Below are 19,511 nucleotides of genomic sequence, written 5' to 3' on the forward strand. Positions count from 1 at the left end.
AACTATTAAAGAAGAGACCTCCGGGGACCGTGCAACAATTGTGTATAAATATAGAAAAATAAGGGATAATTGTTTATCATTAAAGGGGTACTCCACTGAAGAAAAAAAAAAAAAAGTTTAACAGATTTGTAAATTACTTCTATTAAAAATCTTAATCCTTCCAGTACTTATCAGCTGTTGCTGTATAGGAAATTATTTTCTTTTTGAATTTCCTTTCTGTCTGACCACAGTGCTCTCTACTGACACCTCTGTCCGTATCAGGAACGGTCCAGAGCAGGAGAGGTTTGCTATGGGGAATTGTTCCTACTCTGGACAGTTCCTGACATGGACAGAGGTGTCAGCAGAGAGCACTGTGGTCAGACAGAAAGGAAAGTCAAAAAGAAAAGAACTTCCTGTGGAGCATACAGCAGCTAATAAGTACTGGAAGATTAAGATTTTTAAATAGAAGTAATTTACAAATCTGTTTAACTTTCTGGCACCAGTTGATTTTTAAAAAAATGTTTTACACCGGAGTATCCCTTTAAGCACAACTCATGGTGATCTCACAACGTGTTTTCAATAGATTTATTTGGGACTGTGTTTACACGTTAAAAAAAAATATGTCATATTGTTAGGACAAGGATCAGTAATGTATGTATACAGTGACCCCACCGGCAGAATAGTGAGTACAGCTCTGGAGTATAATACAGGATATAACTCAGGATCAGTACAGGATAAGTAATGTAATGTATGTACACAGTGACCTCACCAGCAGAATAGTGAGTACAGCTCTGGAGTATAATACTGGATATAACTCAGGATCAGTACAGGATAAGTAATGTAATGTATGTACACAGTGACCTCACCAGCAGAATAGCGAGTACAGCTCTGGAGTATAATACAGGATATAACTCAGGATCAGTACAGGATAAGTAATGTAATGTATGTACACAGTGACCTCACCAGCAGAATAGTGAGTACAGCTCTGGAGTATAATACAGGATATAACTCAGGATCAGTACAGGATAAGTAATGTAATGTATGTACACAGTGACCTCACCAGCAGAATAGTGAGTACAGCTCTGGAGTATAATACAGGATATAACTCAGGATCAGTACAGGATAAGTAATGTAATGTATGTACACAGTGACCTCACCAGCAGAATAGTGAGTACAGCTCTGGAGTATAATACAGGATATAACTCAGGATCAGTACAGGATAAGTAATGTAATGTATGTACACAGTGACCTCACCAGCAGAATAGTGAGTACAGCTCTGGAGTATAATACCGGATATAACTCAGGATCAGTACAGGATAAGTAATGTAATGTATGTGCACAGTGATCTCACCAGCAGAATAGTGAGTACAGCTCTGGAGTATAATACAGGATATAACTCAGGATCAGTACAGGATAAGTAATGTAATGTATGTATACAGTGACCTCACCAGCAGAATAGTGAGTACAGCTCTGGAGTATAATACAGGATATAACTAAGGATCAGTACAGGATAAGTAATGTAATGTATGTACACAGTGACCTCACCAGCAGAATAGTGAGTACAGCTCTGGAGTATAATACAGGATATAACTCAGGATCAGTACAGGATAAGTAATGTAATGTATGTACACAGTGACCCCACCGGCAGAATAGTGAGTACAGCTCTGGAGTATAATACAGGAGATAACTCGGGATCAGTACAGGATACGTAATGTAATGTATGTACACAGTGACCCCACCAGCAGAATAGTGAGTACAGCTCTGGAGTATAATACAGGATATAACTCAGGATCAGTACAGGATAAGTAATGTAATGTATGTACACAGTGACCTCACCAGCAGAATAGTGAGTACAGCTCTGGAGTATAATACAGGATATAACTCAGGATCAGTACAGGATAAGTAATGTAATGTATGTACACAGTGACCTCACCAGCAGAATAGTGAGTACAGCTCTGGAGTATAATACAGGATATAACTCAGGATCAGTACAGGATAAGTAATGTAATGTATGTACACAGTGACCTCACCAGCAGAATAGTGAGTACAGCTCTGGAGTATAATACAGGATATAACTCAGGATCAGTACAGGATAAGTAATGTAATGTATGTACACAGTGACTCCACCAGCAGAATAGTGAGTACAGCTCTGGAGTATAATACAGGATATAACTCAGGATCAGTACAGGATAAGTAATGTAATGTATGTACACAGTGACCTCACCAGCAGAATAGTGAGTACAGCTCTGGAGTATAATACAGGATATAACTCAGGATCAGTACAGGATAAGTAATGTAATGTATGTACACAGTGACCTCACCAGCAGAATAGTGAGTACAGCTCTGGAGTATAATACAGGATATAACTCAGGATCAGTACAGGATAAGTAATGTAATGTATGTACACAGTGACTCCACCAGCAGAATAGTGAGTACAGCTCTGGAGTATAATACAGGATATAACTCAGGATCAGTACAGGATAAGTAATGTAATGTATGTACACAGTGACCTCACCAGCAGAATAGTGAGTACAGCTCTGGATATAATGTTTTTATATAGTTTTTATAGATTACATCTATGTGTGTAATTGTGTTTAATGGCTGCCATACCATGTCCCTTCTTACATGTAACACCAGGATCAGATCTTGCCTTTGTTTGCCTAGGGGCTGAATGTCAAAACTTCCATTAAGCAGTGTGACATTTTTTTCTAATGAGTGGATTGCACTTTCCTGCCTCTTAGCGCCCTCTACTGAGGCATAAAATACAGAGCGGAGTTTCACATTTAGAACCAACCACACAGTAAATAATTATGTTTATATATGACAATAATACAAAGTTTCACCAAATTTTAACATGTGTATGGAATAAAGGACATTTTTTATTCGTGGCCATGATGGGCCTTTCAGATATCATAAACCCAGATATTCCAAATATTTAATGGTCCTGGGGGTCAGAAACCCACTAACACCAAAACTGTGTTGGTTCAGTCTCTTAGAGACCCTACCAATTCCAATAGTGTTGTGGTTCCAACTCCTACAAAACCCACTGCTTCAAATTCTTTTATCATCCTAAACGTCACAAATCCATGGATTCCAAGTCTTCGTAGACCTACTCAATCCCAGCTCTTAGAAACCCATTGGTCCCAAGTGCCAAAAGACCATCAATCCAAGTCTGTTTTGATAAGAACTCTTAGAAACCCATCAAACCCCATGTCTTTAGTGGTCCCAAATGCCGAAGAGCCATTGATCCCAAGTCTGTGGTGGTCCAAAATCTCAGAAACCCACCAATCCAAAGCCTTTAGTGGCCCCAAAAACATGTTGATCCCATCTCTCCGAAACCATCTGATTATAAGTCTTCAATGGTTCCAAGTGCCAAAAAAACATCAATCCCAAGTCTGTACAAAAGGGATACTCCGCCCTTAGACATCTTATCCCCTATCCGAAGGATAGGGGATAAGATGTCTGATCGCGGGGGTCCTGCCGCTGGGGACCCCCGCGATCTCGGGTTGCACGGATAACTAGCGATGCGGAGCGGAGGTTCCTGACGTCACGGCCACACCCCGCTCATGATATCATGGCCATGCCCCCTCAATGCAATTCTATGGGAGGGGGCGTGGTGGCCACCACACCCCCTCCCATAGAACTGCATTGAGGGGGCGTGGCCATGACATTACGAGCACGGCGTGACCGTGACGTCACGAGCCTCCGGCGCTGCACCCGACGCTCTATACAAAGGCTGGGTGCAGCAGGAAGATCGCGTGGGGACCCAGCGGTGAGAGCCCCGCAATCAGACATCTTTTCCCCTATCCTTTGGATAGGCAATAAGATGTCTAGCGGTAGAGTACCCCTTTAACCTCAAAGTTACTCACATTTTCAGTGGTTCCAGGACCCAGACGCACACTGCTTTAAAATCCAGAGTGGTCCTGGGTCCCAAAAACCAGCAGCCCCCCTCTGTACCTCTGCATGGTAGATGCCATGGTTTATGTCGCTTGCACACATCTCATTGATAGTGACCACAGATATAAGGTCACCTCACCCCTGTGTTCTCCGTATCTGGGACCCCAACTGGATCCCGTCTATAGGCCAGGCTTTTCATCTCTGTTTAGCCTCCATGACAGCTGTAATGACCACCGGCCTCAAGTAATTCATTATCTGAAGCTGAAGAAGGTTTTTACATTAAGAAAATGAGTCCCAGTAGGCTCAGATGGAAAGTCAGTGATTGATAACAGACCCACCAAATGTTGTACCCGGCGCGGAGACAAAGCGGCCATAATGGCCAACGCAACCAATTTGGAAAGGCAATGGAAAAAAATAATGCATGAATATGGATTGGTTGCTACATCCAAAAGTGGTCTCTTTCCCTTTAAGACAGTTTTGATACATGAGACCCCAATGAGTTCAATAAATCAATTCAGGGAATCCATATTATGACCTACAGCCTTGAAATAATGATGGAAGGAACGCGGACAGAAAGTGAAGCTCTAAAGCTCACTAAAAGGCAAAAAGTCACAGGTCTATACAACATTCGCCCAGACATTGGGGCTGCACCCACACGGGCCAGAAGGACTGAACTAAATACCGTATTTCACCGCGCAAGGAAGATCTTCTTACCTGCAGCCTGAAGAAGCCTCTAGACACATACAGATCCACCAGAATATGGGTTGGTGCTTGAGGGTCTTGTAAGGAACCCATAGTCCTTAAAGGGGTACTCCATCCAATCCAAAGGATAGTGGATAAGATGTCTGATCATGGGGGTCCCGCCTCTGGGGACCCCCCGCGATCTCAGCTGCGACATCCCAGATGGCCATGCCCCCTCCCATAGACTTGTACTGAGAGGGCGTGGCCGTGACGTCACGAGCCTCCGGAGCTGCATCCGACGCTCTAAACGAACGCCGAGGGCAGCAGGGAGATTACGGGGGTCCCCAGCGGTGGGAACCCCCATGATCAGACATCTTATTCCCTATCCTTTGGATAGGAGATAAGATGTCTAGGGGCAGAGTACCCCTTTAATTTCAACCTAAAAGTTGGTGAGCCTGTCAGCCATATTCTGACCAAGAGACACAGAGTGAACACCCTGTGTTACTATTGTATCCATAGGAGCGGAATCTTAGGGTTCTATCTATCTTTATCCTTAAAGGGGTACTCCGCTGCTCAGTGTTTGGAACAAATTGTTCCAAACGCTGGAGCCGGCGACGAGAGCTTGTGATGTCATAGCCCCGCCCCCTAAATGCAAGTCTATGGGAGGGGGCGTGACAGCCATAGACTTGCATTGATGGGGCGGGGTGTGACATCATGAGGGGGCAGGGCTATGAAGTCACGAGCTCCGGGCACCGGCTCCAGCGTACGGAACAGTTTGTTCCAAACGCTGAGCAGCAGAGTACCCCTTTAACCCCAGTAAAAGGTACACTTTTCCTTGAGATTCTGCTCAGGTCAGTGTTTCAGAACAATCACCATGAGTAGGGTCTGACATTTGAGGGATTCACAGCAATACCAAAGCAAGAGATTGTATAATAGTCACGTGTAAGCCAAAGTCAGGGCTGGTAAAGATCGAGCAGATTGGGTAACTAGGCCCATTTTTTTGGAATAAGCAGCAAAAGAAGTGAGGTAAAGTAGACAAGAGAGTCCAACATGCAGAGTCCACGAGAAAATGCGATCGGCACTGCTGCCTTTTACCACGATGTCCGTGGTAAACGACCTCCACCCAGTGTTCCCTTGATGAGTAAATCCAGTGGTGCTCTATTCTCCATTATAGAAATTTCCACAATCGGGTAGAGGAAAGTATCGAATGGCACTCACGATCTCGGCTGCAACACTTAGCTTTATTCGGACGGACTGGATACAGATACAACGATGTGGCCGACATGCCGGGTTCACGCATCACAGAGCCTATGGTCAAGTTCAAGTGCTCTGTGAAGCGGGAAACCAGCCCGTCGGCCACATCGTTGTATCTGTATCCAGTCTGTCCGAATAAAGTGTTGCAGCCGAGATCTTGAGTGCCATTCGATACTTCCCTCTACCCGATTGTGAAGGTAGACAAGAGAGTCGAGAACAAAGACTTGTACCTAGTAGATTTGGGCAAAGCGGAGGGTCAACTGGGGTCATAAATAGCCAAAGACGCTCAGTCATAGGCCTAAAATAATTGTAATGGGAATGCCTTGGGGGCCAAAGATGACAAGTGGATGTCCCTCATGTCAAGTCTCTTCATAGTTACTTGTTCGTGATCCATCATGGACAAACTGGCCCCAAAAATCAAAGCCTCAATTCCAACCAATGGGTTGAAAGAACCAGTGATGATCCACTCGAAGAGAGTTATTACGTTCCCAAGCTTTAGACGCCCATGGAACGCCATTACACTTGTTTTGTCCCCAAACACAGTACAAGCCCTCCTCTGCACTTGCACTGTAGCCCTAGTAAAGGCTAAACTTGGGGAAGTGTGCAATGTCTACATGACTTTTTCTTTCAAAAATCGATTACAGCGGTATGGACTTTGCACCTAAAAGCTCCAGAGTAGTCTCTACCACTGACAGTCTTCCTATTTTTTCCAAAACCGGGTACCAAAATGGATAGCATGCCAACAGAAAAAGGAGGCTAAATATTAATATGAAAGCCCCGAAATTATAAGGAGTACCCTCCAAAAGACATTTTTAAGTGACCCATTTTGTGTGCTGTGTCCCGTGACACAACCTTGGAGAGCTGCATCCTTAAAGTGTACCTTTCATCAAAAAAACTTTTTATATATTATAGATTACTGTATGCAGAATAACTTTCCAATTGCATGTTATTAAAAAATATGCTTCTTTCTATTTATGACCACTAGATGTCTCCCTACCAGTACTGGCCTCAAGCCCTTTTTTATAGATTTCAGACTCATGCTGGAGTCCTAAATCTCAGACTGCAGCCGGGACACAGACAAGCTCAGCACTGCTCCCTGCAGAAAGGCAGGAGCCAGAACTGTACTCATAGCACAGCAGGGCATACTTCTGACTCTGCCTTACTGCATGCCCTCATGCCCTGCATTTACTATCTGAGCTCCGATCTTTCTTCTTTCTGCACATGCAGTTGTAAACAGAGAGGAGAAGATTCAGAGCTGCCAGCTGAGCTTGTCTGTGTCCCGGCTGCAGTCTGAGATCAGTCTCCAGAATGAGTCTGAAATCTATAAAAAGGGCATACGGCCAGGACTGGTAGGGAGACCCCTAGTGGTTATTTTTTCAAAGTGGAAAATTAAATAGAAAGAAGCATATATTTTAATAACATGCTATTGGAAAGTTATTCTGCATACATTAATCTATAATATATCAAAAGGTTTTTTTGATGAAAGGTACTCCACTGAAAAAAAATTTTTTTAAATCAACTGGTGCCAGAAAGTTAAACAGATTTGTCAATTACTTCTATTTAAAAATCTTAATCCTTCCAGTACTTATCAGCTGCTGAAATTGAGTTGTTCTTTTCTGTCTGACCACAGTGTTCTCTGCTGACACCTCTGTCTGTCTCAGGAACTGTCCGGAGAAGGAGCAAATCTCCATAGCATACCTCACCAGCTCCGGACAGTTCCTGAGACAGACAGAGGTGTCAGCAGAGAGCACTGTGGTCAGACAGAAAATAACAGCAGCTGATAAGTACTGGAAGGATTAAGATTTTTGAATAAAAGTCATTTACAAATCTGTTTAACTTTCTGGAGCCAGTTGATATGAAAAAAAGTTTTTTTTTCAGCGGAATACCCCTTTAAAGGGGTACTCCACTGCCCCAGCGTCCGGAACATTTTGTTCCGAACGCTGGGTGCGGGTTGTGGGGGTCATGACTTCACGGCCACGCCCCTTGAGATGTCACATTACGCCCCCTCAATGCAAGTCTATGGGAGGGGGCGTGGCGGCCGCCACGCCCCCTCCCATAGACTTGCATTGAGGAGGCGTGGTCTGACATCACGAGGGGCGTGGTCGCGACATCACAACCCCCACAGCCTGCACCCAGCGCTTGGAACAAAATGTTCCGAACGCTGGGGCAGTGGAGTACCCCTTTAAAACCAGGAAGGAGTCAAAGATTGGGTCACCCTTACCTTTAGGTGTCCATATAGCGGGTTTATTACTTTATCTTGTAAGGACCTTATAGACCCTGCACGAAACGCTGAATTACAAGCAATGATGTTCTTAGAATATTCCATGAAAAGTTCTTGCATTAAGGGACACGACGTCCTGATCTTCGCTAGAAATTGACCCTGTATTTCCACTGTTGAAAGGATTTGCCGACCGTAACAATAATTTAATTTCCTGTTCTTAGAGTTTATTCTAGAAATCCCGGCTCCCACTGGATAAGAACAACCCCCCCACCCCCCCTCCTTGTTCCTACAATCATCTTAGGGCCTGCTGGGAGTTATAGTTTTACCACAGTCAGGAAGATTTGAAAACTGATTGTTATTCCACCACTGAAATGATTTCCTCATGCTGCCTACATTTCCCATGAGTCCTCTGGCTTTGCAAAGAGAGGGGGTGGAGTCTGATCACTGCAGCTGGTCATCTAATTAGGCTGCTGGTGCTGGAGGTCACCCAGGTAAACTGTTTAGACTCATAAGTGGGTTGGGGTCAGTTCACATTATGTGCAGTTTTGATGCGCTTTTATTTATTTATTTATTTTTGTATTCAAAGTGCATATTTAGAGAGATATTGTCTTTGGGCGAACGTGATTTGACCTATAATCACAACTGTTATCACATTAAAATTTTACAGCATTTTTCTCACATTTTTACTCTATTATAGGTGTTTTTGTTGTGAATGTGTGGATATTGCTTCAGGGGAGGTGTGTAACTACTATATATCCTGATCCCATAGAGATAGCAGCAGTATACAGATAGAGATGAAGGGGAGGGGTATAACTACTATATATCCTGATCCCATACAGATAGCAGCAGTATACAGATAGAGCTGGAGGGGAGGTGTATAACTACTATATATCCTGATCCCATACAGATAGCACCAGTAGTATACAGATAGAGTTAGGAGGGGAGGTGTATAACTACTATATATACTGATCCCATAGAGATAGCAGCAGTATACAGATAGAGCTGAAGGGGAGGTGTACAACTACTATATATAATGATCTCATAGAGATAGCAGCAGTATACAGATAGAGCTGGAGAGGAGGTGTCTAACGACTATGTATCCTGATCTCATAGAGATAGTAGCAGCAGTATACAGATAGAGCTGGAGGGGAGGTGTATAACTTCTATATATCCTGATCCCATAGAGATAGCAGCAGTATACAGATAAAACTGGAGGGGAGGTGTATAACTACAATATATCCTGATCCCTTAGAGATAGCAGCAGGAGTATACAGATAGAGCTGGAGGGGAGGTGTATAACTGCTATATATCCTGATCCCATATAGATAGCAGCAGTATACAGATAAAACTGGAGGGGAGGTATATAACTACTATATATCCTGATCCCTTAGAGATAGAGCTGAAGGGAAGGTGTATAACTACTATATATTCTGATCTCATAGAAATAGCAGCAGTATACAGATAGAGCTGGAGGGGAGATGCATAACTATTATATATCCTAATCCCATAGAAATAGCAGCAGTTTACAGATTGAGCTGGAGATGAGGTATATAAGTACTATATATCCTGATCCTTTAGATATCGCAGCAGTATACAGATAGAGCTGGAGGGGAGGTATATAATTACTATATATTCTAATCTCATAGAGATAGCAGCAGTATACAGATAGAGCTGGAGGGGAGGTATATAATTACTATATATTCTGATCTCATAGAGATAGCAGCAGTATACAGATAGAGCTGGGAAAGGCTGAGCATGTGAACTAGCAGGAAATATCTGCTGTGAACCCCAGCAATCATCTGTAATCTTTAAGCAAAGCTGGTAGTATGTGCTCATTTTCCCAACAGCGCCACCACAGGAGAAGTTAAGTATTACTCAGTTCTCCTGAACAGGACAAGGACCGTTCCTCCAGAGAGGCTCTCTTTGTAGCCACACCCCATCCCTAGTAAATGGGTTTAATATAATGGACAACCCCTTAAAGAATCATGCACAAGGTGAGACGGTATCGGCATCTAGATCCTCTACAAAGGTAGGATGGGCTCGGAGATGTCTGGCCGTGACGCCATGATCCATTACCAGCCCGGGGCGCCACGATTTACTGAGCATGTTTTCTCAGTCCCCCCAAAAAAATGTCCATCTTCCTTCTACGTAGTCATCAAGCTCACACTCAGGATGGCGGAGGTCCACTCTGAGCCTCCCACAGCCGTCTAGGCCGTCTCCCCGTTTTCTGATTACCGGTCTGGAGGCTTAAATGCTGCGAAATCTCATCGGTTCAATGACTCTTGTTACAAGGCAATTTGGGAGCGGCGGAATAAAGAGGGAGACAACTACGTTTCCGCTGAGATGACTTTCTTTTTTTTTTTACTGCGCCCCGTAAAGCTCCTTAGCGTTGAGAGGTTTAGTGGGCAATTTTCCCAGTGAAGCTAAATAGCACCAAGAAAAACGCCAGTGCTTAAGCTTTTACCGGAGGGATGGGAGGGGGGGGGGGGGTGGATAGTAGTAAAAGTCTCGGCTATTGGCACAAGAAATAGAACATTTTACATTCGTCTCTCTTTTCAATATACGGCTTATTAGTCCCGTTTTCTTGCCTAAAGCAGCTCGGGTGGAGGGGGGGGGGGGGAGTTGGCGCAACGGTATCAGTTCCATCCAGCCTTCCCTTAATACTTCTCACAGCGGAAATCCAATTACGGCCTTCATTAGACTGGGCACGCTCCTGGCTCCCGCTCCCCTCCTCCTCCTCCCTTCCTGCAGGGTAGGGGGAAGCATCAAAAAGAACAACGGGCATCATTACCGTGTCCTTCTTTTTTTCTTGGGTCTGGTAGGAGAGGAACAGATTGGGCCGAGCTGCTAAACATGAGGACAGCTGGTCACATCTCCAACCAGACAGAACGGAGAGGGCCTGTTATTTCGGATGCAGCCGGAGATAACCACCATCCGGAGACAATGCCTGCCGTAAAAAATCTTACCGCCGGTGATGTAAGCGCTTATGGTTGCCGTTACGTATACTGTGCGCTATTATCAAATAGAGGTGGAGGCAAATTATAGGAACCAGGGCGGGCTACCTGGAGATCTTGGGCCCCCAATGCAAAAACACCTATAAAAAAAGTGTATATATTACTGGTAAGTTCTCATCTGGAGAAAAAGGGGCCCCCACTTAAAGGGGTGCTTTGCCGAAAACATCTCATCCCCTATCCAAAGCATAGGGGATAAGATGTCTGAGCGCGGGGATCTCGCCACTAGGGATCTCCGGCACGGCACTCTAGTCATCCATGCACGGGGCGAACGTGGGGGCCAAAGAAGCAGGGCCCACGTGATCAGACATCTTGTTTTTTGGCAGAGTACTCCTTTAAGCACCAGGGTCCAAGTGACTGTAGCTGCTAATTTGGGACCCCCTTATGGATATGCTCATTTCACTGGACCAATATGAAGCTCCTCTATGTATAATAGCGCCTCCTACCTACCATGTACCGTATAGAATACTGGTGGCTTCTCATCTGGAGAAGGAGGAGCCCCCTCAAGCACCAGGGTCCAGGTGTAGCTGCTAATTCGGCACCCCCTTATAGATATGCTCATGTCACTGGACCAATCTGAAGCTCCTCTATCTATAGCGCCCCCTACCTACCATGTGCCATATAGAATACTGGTGGATTCTTATATGGCAGAGGAGCCCCCTAAAGCACTAGAGGAAAAGTGTAACTACCAATTCTTTATCCCCTATAGCTATGTCCATGTCACTGGACCAATCTAAAGCTCCCTTATCTAAAATAGTGCCCCCTATCTACCCTATGCCATTGGTAATACTGTTGGCATCTGTTATGGCTGAGAAGACCCCTCAAGAAATAGGGTCCGGACACAGCTGCTACTTCGGCCTACACACCAACCCCCCCCCCCCCTCACTATGCCCATATCATTGGAGTAACACAAAGATCCTGGGCCTTAATGCAGATCCTTAACAGGGCCCCCACCTACCACGTACCATTTATAATTCTGATTTCTTCTTATACGGCAGTGCCCCCTCACGCACTAGGGTCCACACCTATAGCTATTCCCATGTTATTGGAGCAACCTGAAGCTCAGTGTAAACTATTAATAGCGCCCCCTACTGACCATCTGTAGTTGTCTGTAGTTGTATACCAGGCTTGTAAGGGCTGGAACATCCAGACCTTACAAGCCTGGTAACTGATTGCACAGAGGCACATTAACAGTGTAGGGTCCGTCCCAATGAGGTCACCTTATCGCGGTGGGATGGTCCAAACTATTTGGCCGCCAAATGGTGAGCAAAGTACCTCAATTTTTTCATTTTTTGCATTGTAGCAATATAGCATTTCATGTTTTATCTGTATCTTTGTGCTAGCAGTGTGCTGCTGTATGCCAGGTCCATGCAGTAGTTTGGTATCAGTATGTGCTGGCCAACTTATCCTTTTTTTTTTATAGATAGATATGAGATAGATATGAGATAGATAGATAGAAGATATAAATAGATAGATATGAGATAGATAGATATGAGATATATAGATAGATAGATAGATAGATAGATGATATGAGATAGATAGATATGAGATAGATAGCAAGATAGATAGATATGAGATAGATAGATATGGGATAAATAGATAGATAGAAATGAGATAGATAGATATGGGATAAATGGATAGATAGATATGAGATAGATAGATAGATATTAGATAGATAGATATGCGATAGATAGATATGATATATATATATATATATATATATATATATATATATGAGATAGATAGATATGAGATAGATAGATAGATATGAGATAGATAGATAGATAGATATGAGATAGATAGATAGATGTGAGATAGATATGAGATAGATAGATAGATATGAGATAGATAGATATGAGATAGATAGATAGATAGATAGATATGAGATAGATAGATAGATAGATATGTGATAGATAGATAGATATGAGATAGATAGATAGATATGAGATAGATAGATATGAGATAGATAGATATGGGATAGATAGATATGGGATAGATAGATATGAGATAGATAGATAGATATGAGATAGATAGATATGAGATGGATATGGGTAGATATCTTTTCCTTAATCATGTTCTTACTAAGTTTGGCGCAGTTGGGGGGGGCAGGTATGTGCATCTATACGATAGCGATCAAAACCGCGCCAATCTCTCCTGGAGGATCTATATTATACATCACAGGAAGAGTTGATGCCAACAGCTGAAGAATCGCTGCTTTTCCCCATGAGAACAGATCTTTGGCGCAGCAGGCAGTGGGGGATGCTGGGAGTATTTACAAACACACGATCGCACAGGTACCATTACCGCGGTGTGTACGGCGCTGACGGCTTATTCTCCACTTATGCAGATCAAATCTGCGGGGAGGGGGCACATACTTTATAAAGCAGCTGATGGCGTAATAGGGTGAAATGAGATTATTCTAACAGCGGCGGAGATTATAATCTAACCATAGCCTTCTATAAATAGCCGGAAATGAAAATGAACGGCTCTTAAAGGGACAGATCTATACGGAGGAGGCAATAGGATAATGGCATCGGAAAATCTATACTAATAAAAGATGCACAGACCGCCATAGTAATTGGATTGTGCCGCCATGCCGCAGACAACACCAGGACTGAGCATCATCAGGGAGATGCATTGTGGGTCGTGGAGCCTGTGAAGGAGATGGGCCGACCGTCCCTAGTACAATCCAGCCTTATAGAGGGGGGGTCCCCATCACTATGATCAAGAGGAACTGGCTCCCCCTACAGGACATGGTTCCCACACTCATGATAAGCTCCATATCACAGTGGGCCTTCAATATGGCTTACAGAAGGGTTTAGCGCCCCCTTTCCATGACCCTTAGGACATTTCACCCCCTCCCTTGGAGTCAGCACAAGCCAGCAGAACTGGGACCCCTACCTCCTGATAGCAGTTCTATGGTATGTCAACCCTTGTGGGGACAGCTGCATTCTATAGGAGGAAGGGCCGGCTTTATCTATAGGCAAAATAGGCAGCTGCCTAGAGCGCACTCTTGATGGAGGCGCCGCTCTGCCCGCAGCAATAAAGTCAGCCAGCATCCGAAGAACCCACCCATCCAGCAAAACCCCACCAAAACCCCTGATTGGTTACATAAGGAGGAGGTTTGTTACAGTGTGTCACCCCAGGAGTAAGGAGATTACATGAGGAGGTTTGTTACAGTGTGTCACCCCAGTAGTAAGGAGATTATATGAGGAGTGTTACGCCGAGCGCTCCGGGTCCCCGCTCCTCCCCGGAGCGCTCGCCACATCCTCGCTACTGCAGCGCCCCGGTCAGATCCACTGACCGGGTGCGCTGCGATACCGCCTCCAGCCGGGATGCGATTCGCGATGCGGGTGGCGCCCGCTCGCGATGCGCACCCCGGCTCCCGTACCTGACTCGCTCTCCGTCGGTCCTGTCCCGGCGCGCGCGGCCCCGCTCCCTAGGGCGCGCGCGCGCCGGGTCTCTGCGATTTAAAGGGCCACTGCGCCACTGATTGGCGCAGTTGTTCTAATTAGTGTGTTCACCTGTGCACTCCCTATGTATACCTCACTTCCCCTGCACTCCCTCGCCGGATCTTGTTGCCATTGTGCCAGTGAAAGCGTTTCCTAGTGTGTTCCTAGCCTGTGTTCCAGACCTCCTGCCGTTGCCCCTGACTACGATCCTTGCTGCCTGCCCCGACCTTCTGCTACGTCCGACCTTGCTCTTGTCTACTCCCTTGTACTGCGCCTATCTTCAGCAGTCAGAGAGGTTGAGCCGTTGCTAGTGGATACGACCTGGTTACTACCGCCGCTGCAAGACCATCCCGCTTTGCGGCGGGCTCTGGTGAATACCAGTAGTAACTTAGAACCGGTCCACTAGCACGGTCCACGCCAATCCCTCTCTGGCACAGAGGATCCACCTCCTGCCAGCCGAATCGTGACAAGGAGGAGGTTTGTTACATTGTGTCACCCCAGTAGTAAGGTGACTACATGAGGAGGAGGTTTGTTACAGTGTGTCACCCCAGTAGTAAGGAGATTACATGACGAGGAGGTTTGTTACAGTGTGTCATCCCAGTAGTAAGGAGATTACATGAGGAGGGGGTTTGTTACAGTGTGTCCCCACAGTGTGAACCCACCCTAAGATTATATATATATATATATATATATATATATATATATATATATATAGCAACAGGAGAATACAGCAGCACACTGCTAGCACAAAGATATAGATAAAACATGAGTATATAGATAAAACATGAAAAGCTACACAGCTGTAGTGCAACAAATGAAAATATGAAATTATGACATTATGAAAAAGTGAGGTACTTAGCTTGCCAAATAGCTTGGACCGTCCCACCACGGTAAGGTGACCTCATTGGGATGGACCCTACACTCAGATCTTATCTAAAGCCGAGGAACGTGCTCTCGATTCACCCAAAGTGCAAGAAAAAGTGCAAACGTGTTACACTAAAAAAACGTGCACAAAGGATGCGGTCTATCGCAAACCCTTCTCCGATAGGAGAGAGGCCCCCCAACAAACCTTACCCTTCGCCTCCGGACCAAAAGGTACCTGCGAGGTTCCAGGTTCGATGTCCCTTTTCGCCGAAGCTACTAGGGGACCACAAATGCTCCCGGCATCCCCCTTGGCGTTAGCCAAGGTATCTGCCCGCAGAGCCGATAATGGTAGGTACCCTGCCAAAGCAGGAGTACCCGGGGTGTTTGCAAGGAGGTGCGGAACCTAATGGCCACACACACCTCCCCTAGACCGTCAGGAGGGACACCCAGAAGGGCTACCGGATCCTGACAAATCCTGTGAACACACAACACGCAAAAAGTGATACAGTGAGACAAAAAGAAATAAATAAGTGAATGTGTGCAGATATACTGCCCGGACATTCGGCCGGATCTATAAAAATTTCTCTGATCCTAGTCAGAAGGCCGGGAATCAAGAGGTGAGTGCCACAAGGTGAAGAGACTATGGTGCCCGTGCTTCAACTCAGTGAGTCCATCCTCCCAGTGAGTTTCGGCACCTCGGGGTCACCACTCCCCGAGGCACAAAAGTACCTCGGCTCTAGACCCTCTCAGCCTCATGGCGAGATCCGGAGGGAACAGGTCACATCGGGGCAGCCGTCGAGCTGATTCCTCAGAACCAGCCCCGGAAAGCCCTGGTACACCTGCATCCTCCATGCAGCACCCATCCTCACCAGACTGATAAGAACAGATACTACACTTGATCTTAGCCAAAAGGCCGAGAAGCGACCCTACACTGTGAATATGCCTCTGTGTGAACAGTTCAGCAGGCATTGCAGGATCTGAAACATCCAAGGCACCTTATATACACCTAATATAGGTGGGTGGGGTGCAAGAGCCAACATGGAGGTAGCCACTCCCCCGTATGTGAAATACAAACAAAGAATAAGTTGGCCAGCACTATTGATTCCAAACTATTATATGGACCTGGCTTACAGGTGCAGGCTGCTGGGCTAAATATACAGCAACAGGAGCAGCCTGCACCCGTAAGCCAGGTCCATATAATAGTTTGGAATCAATAGTGCTGGCCAACTTATTCTTTGGTTATATATATATATATAGATAGATATATGAAAATTGTGGGAAATCACATGAAACAACATGCAGATGTAGCAGAGCTGAATACGCCGTTCGGAGCAGTATTGTTGGTTCAGACTTATAACTCTCTGACATGTATCTCCTCGTGGTGCTTCCGCTTGGAGTCCCAGAATGACCACTTTAACTACATCAGTGCTGGTTATTAGAAATATTGGGGGAGAATCAGTAAGGCCTGTGCTGAGGAAAAGTTCACCTGTTGCCCATAGCAACCAATCAGATGGCTTCTTTCATTTCTCAGAGGCCTTTTTCAAAAATGAAAGAAACAATCTGATTGGTTGCTATGGGCAACAGGAGAACTTTTCGTCAGCACAGGTTTTGATGAATCTCCCCCGCCATGCGTATGCGGGTAAGATGAACGATCACTAAGTTTTGCTTCCATCCATGGGTTCGGTGGGCGTAGCAGTGGCGTCCCCCCCTTGACACGCATTTCACCTCACATGACACACTGGTTCTACATGTTTTGCGCTCATCGAAAACTCGTATCACATCTTCGCCCGTGCCGGAAACGGTTGCCATGGAGACATTAATCTTTATCCTCTTTGCCTGCTAAGCATTCCACCACGTGGGTCACATCTTGCCCCCCTCCCCATATACAGTAGTGCGTTTGGGGGGGTATATAGGTAAAGACGATGTAGGTAGTGGGGGGCAAATCACCCCAGGGTCCTGTAAGGAGACGGCTGGGAGCCTGGGTCATGGTGCGGTTGCCGGGAGGAGGAGGGATAATGGTTATGGAGCCCGGGATTTACTGGGCTTTACTCTCAGCGGTGTTTAAGATTTGCATAGCAATTCCTCTAAGCCTCTTTGCTGATGGAATTGCCTGGCTTGGGGATTTTTGCCACCTAAATTTTACAATCCTCTCCCTCCCCCAACCCCTGGGAGATTTCCGTCACAATCTGCTTCTAGCAATCTGACTGTAGTCTTTTCACATGGCCTCCTGGACATGCTGGGGGTTGTAGTCTTCACACTCCTGACCCACAGCCGGCTATGGCTGGGTTCACACCACGTTTTTGCCATACTGTTTCCAATCCGTTTTTCTAAAGAAAACATAATGGCAAAAAAAGAACGGATGGAAACGTATGGGAAAAAGTAAACCGTATGCGTTTTTAAAAGTGCATATGGTTCAGTCCGTTTTTATTAAAGAACAAAAAAAAATGATTTTTTAAAACTTTTGTCCATTTTTAATTAAAGTTAATCTTGTTTTATTCAAATTCCCAGGAAAGTAGGAGGGGTTTCCCATGTGGGGACTTTAGGACGCAAATGCGCGTTTGTGCAAAGTAAAAACCGTATACGGTTTCCCGTATGGAACCGTATGCATGTGCGTTTCCCATTGATGTCCATTTAAAAAAAAAAAAGGATGCGGTTGCAAAACCCTGGTCAACCACGGTTTGGAGTAAGGGAAAAACACATACTGTAAGCAAACTGTACGCACGCGGATGCACCCGGGTGTATACGGTTTTCAATTGTTTGTCTATGCATACGGCTTTCAATACGGTTCCATACGTTTTCTATAATGAAAACGTATACGGGAACCGTACTTTAAAAACGTGGTGTGAACCCGGCCTTAGAGTCTATTCCATCTTGGGAAGTCCGGACATCGATGAAGAGGAGGACTAATGCCCCTCTGCTTCCCCTACGTTTGCCCAGTAGTTTGGCCCTGTGATCCGCCCCTTCCTACACCCCATAGATCCCACGCCCCTCCCTGATCACAAACTGTAATGTGTGGTTGTTTTTTCTACTTTATTTCTTTAATATCGAGTGATGGAGCGGAATGTTAGCGTAGCATGTCGTATAGTGTATAGCTTAGTGAACCTGTGCTCTATATTGTACCGTCATGCTTTGTGTGATTGTAATTTATTCTTGTAATGACGACTGAATGATGAATAAAGCTTTTTCAATACCTTCACACTCCTGACCCACAGTTCTGGTGGTCCTGCTGTCAGGGGCCCATGAATATTAGGGGCCCTAACTCAAGCGAGGTCTTCTGTATACCTACTACCCACCAGTGTTGGCAGCAGGACGAGCTATATACAATGTATCAGTCAGGAGCCCAGGTTGTGTAGCTCACAGAGCATTGTCTAGACTGGATACAATTGTATCACTTCTCAGCTGAGATCAGGACTAGCTATGTACAATGTATCAGTCTGGAGTCCAGACTGTTTAGCTCACAGAGCATTGTCTAGACTGAATACAATTGTATCACTTCTCAGCTGAGATCAGAATTAACCTTGTACAATGTATCAGTCTGGGGTCCAGGATGTTTAGCTCACAGAGCATTGTCTACACTGGATACAACTGTATCACTTCTATGCTGAGATCAAAACTAACATTGTATAATGTATCAGTCTGGAGTCCAGACTGTTTAGCTCACAGAGCATTGTCTACACTGGATACAATTGTCTCCACTTCTCAGCTGAGAGCAGGACTAGCTATGTACCATGTATCAGTCTTGAGTCTGGGCTGGTTAGCTCACAGAGCATTGCCTAGACTGGTTACAATTTTCTCCACTTCTCAGCTGAGATCAGGACTAGCTATGTACAATGTATCAGTCTGGCATCCAGGATGTTTAGCTCATAGAGCATTGTCTACACTGGATGCAATTGTCTCAACTTCTCAGCTGAGAGCAGGACTAGCTATGTACAATGTATCAGTCTGGAGTCCAGGACGTTTAGCTCACAGAGCATTGTCTAGACTGGATACAATTGTATCACTTCTCAGCTGAGAGCAGGACGAGCTATGTACAATGTATCAGTCAGGAGCCCAGGTTGTGTAGCTCACAGAGCATTGTCTAGACTGGATACAACTATCACTACTCAGTTGAGCGCAGGACGAGCTATGTACAATGTATCAGTCAGGAGCCCA

At 45.2% G+C, this 19,511-nt stretch overlaps 1 protein-coding gene and 1 pseudogene across 7 annotated transcripts in view; both read right to left on the minus strand.

Moving 5' to 3' along the window:
• DGKI (diacylglycerol kinase iota) overlaps nt 1-19,511 on the minus strand; it is a 311,383-nt gene that overhangs the window by 228,574 nt on the left and 63,298 nt on the right. The gene's annotated exons all lie outside the window — the stretch shown is intronic.
• Nucleotides 16,132-16,284, minus strand: LOC130267873 (U2 spliceosomal RNA; annotated as a pseudogene).

Source organism: Hyla sarda, chromosome 4 (assembly GCF_029499605.1).
Source record: "Hyla sarda isolate aHylSar1 chromosome 4, aHylSar1.hap1, whole genome shotgun sequence".
In the NCBI taxonomy this organism is placed as follows: Eukaryota; Metazoa; Chordata; class Amphibia; order Anura; family Hylidae; genus Hyla; species Hyla sarda.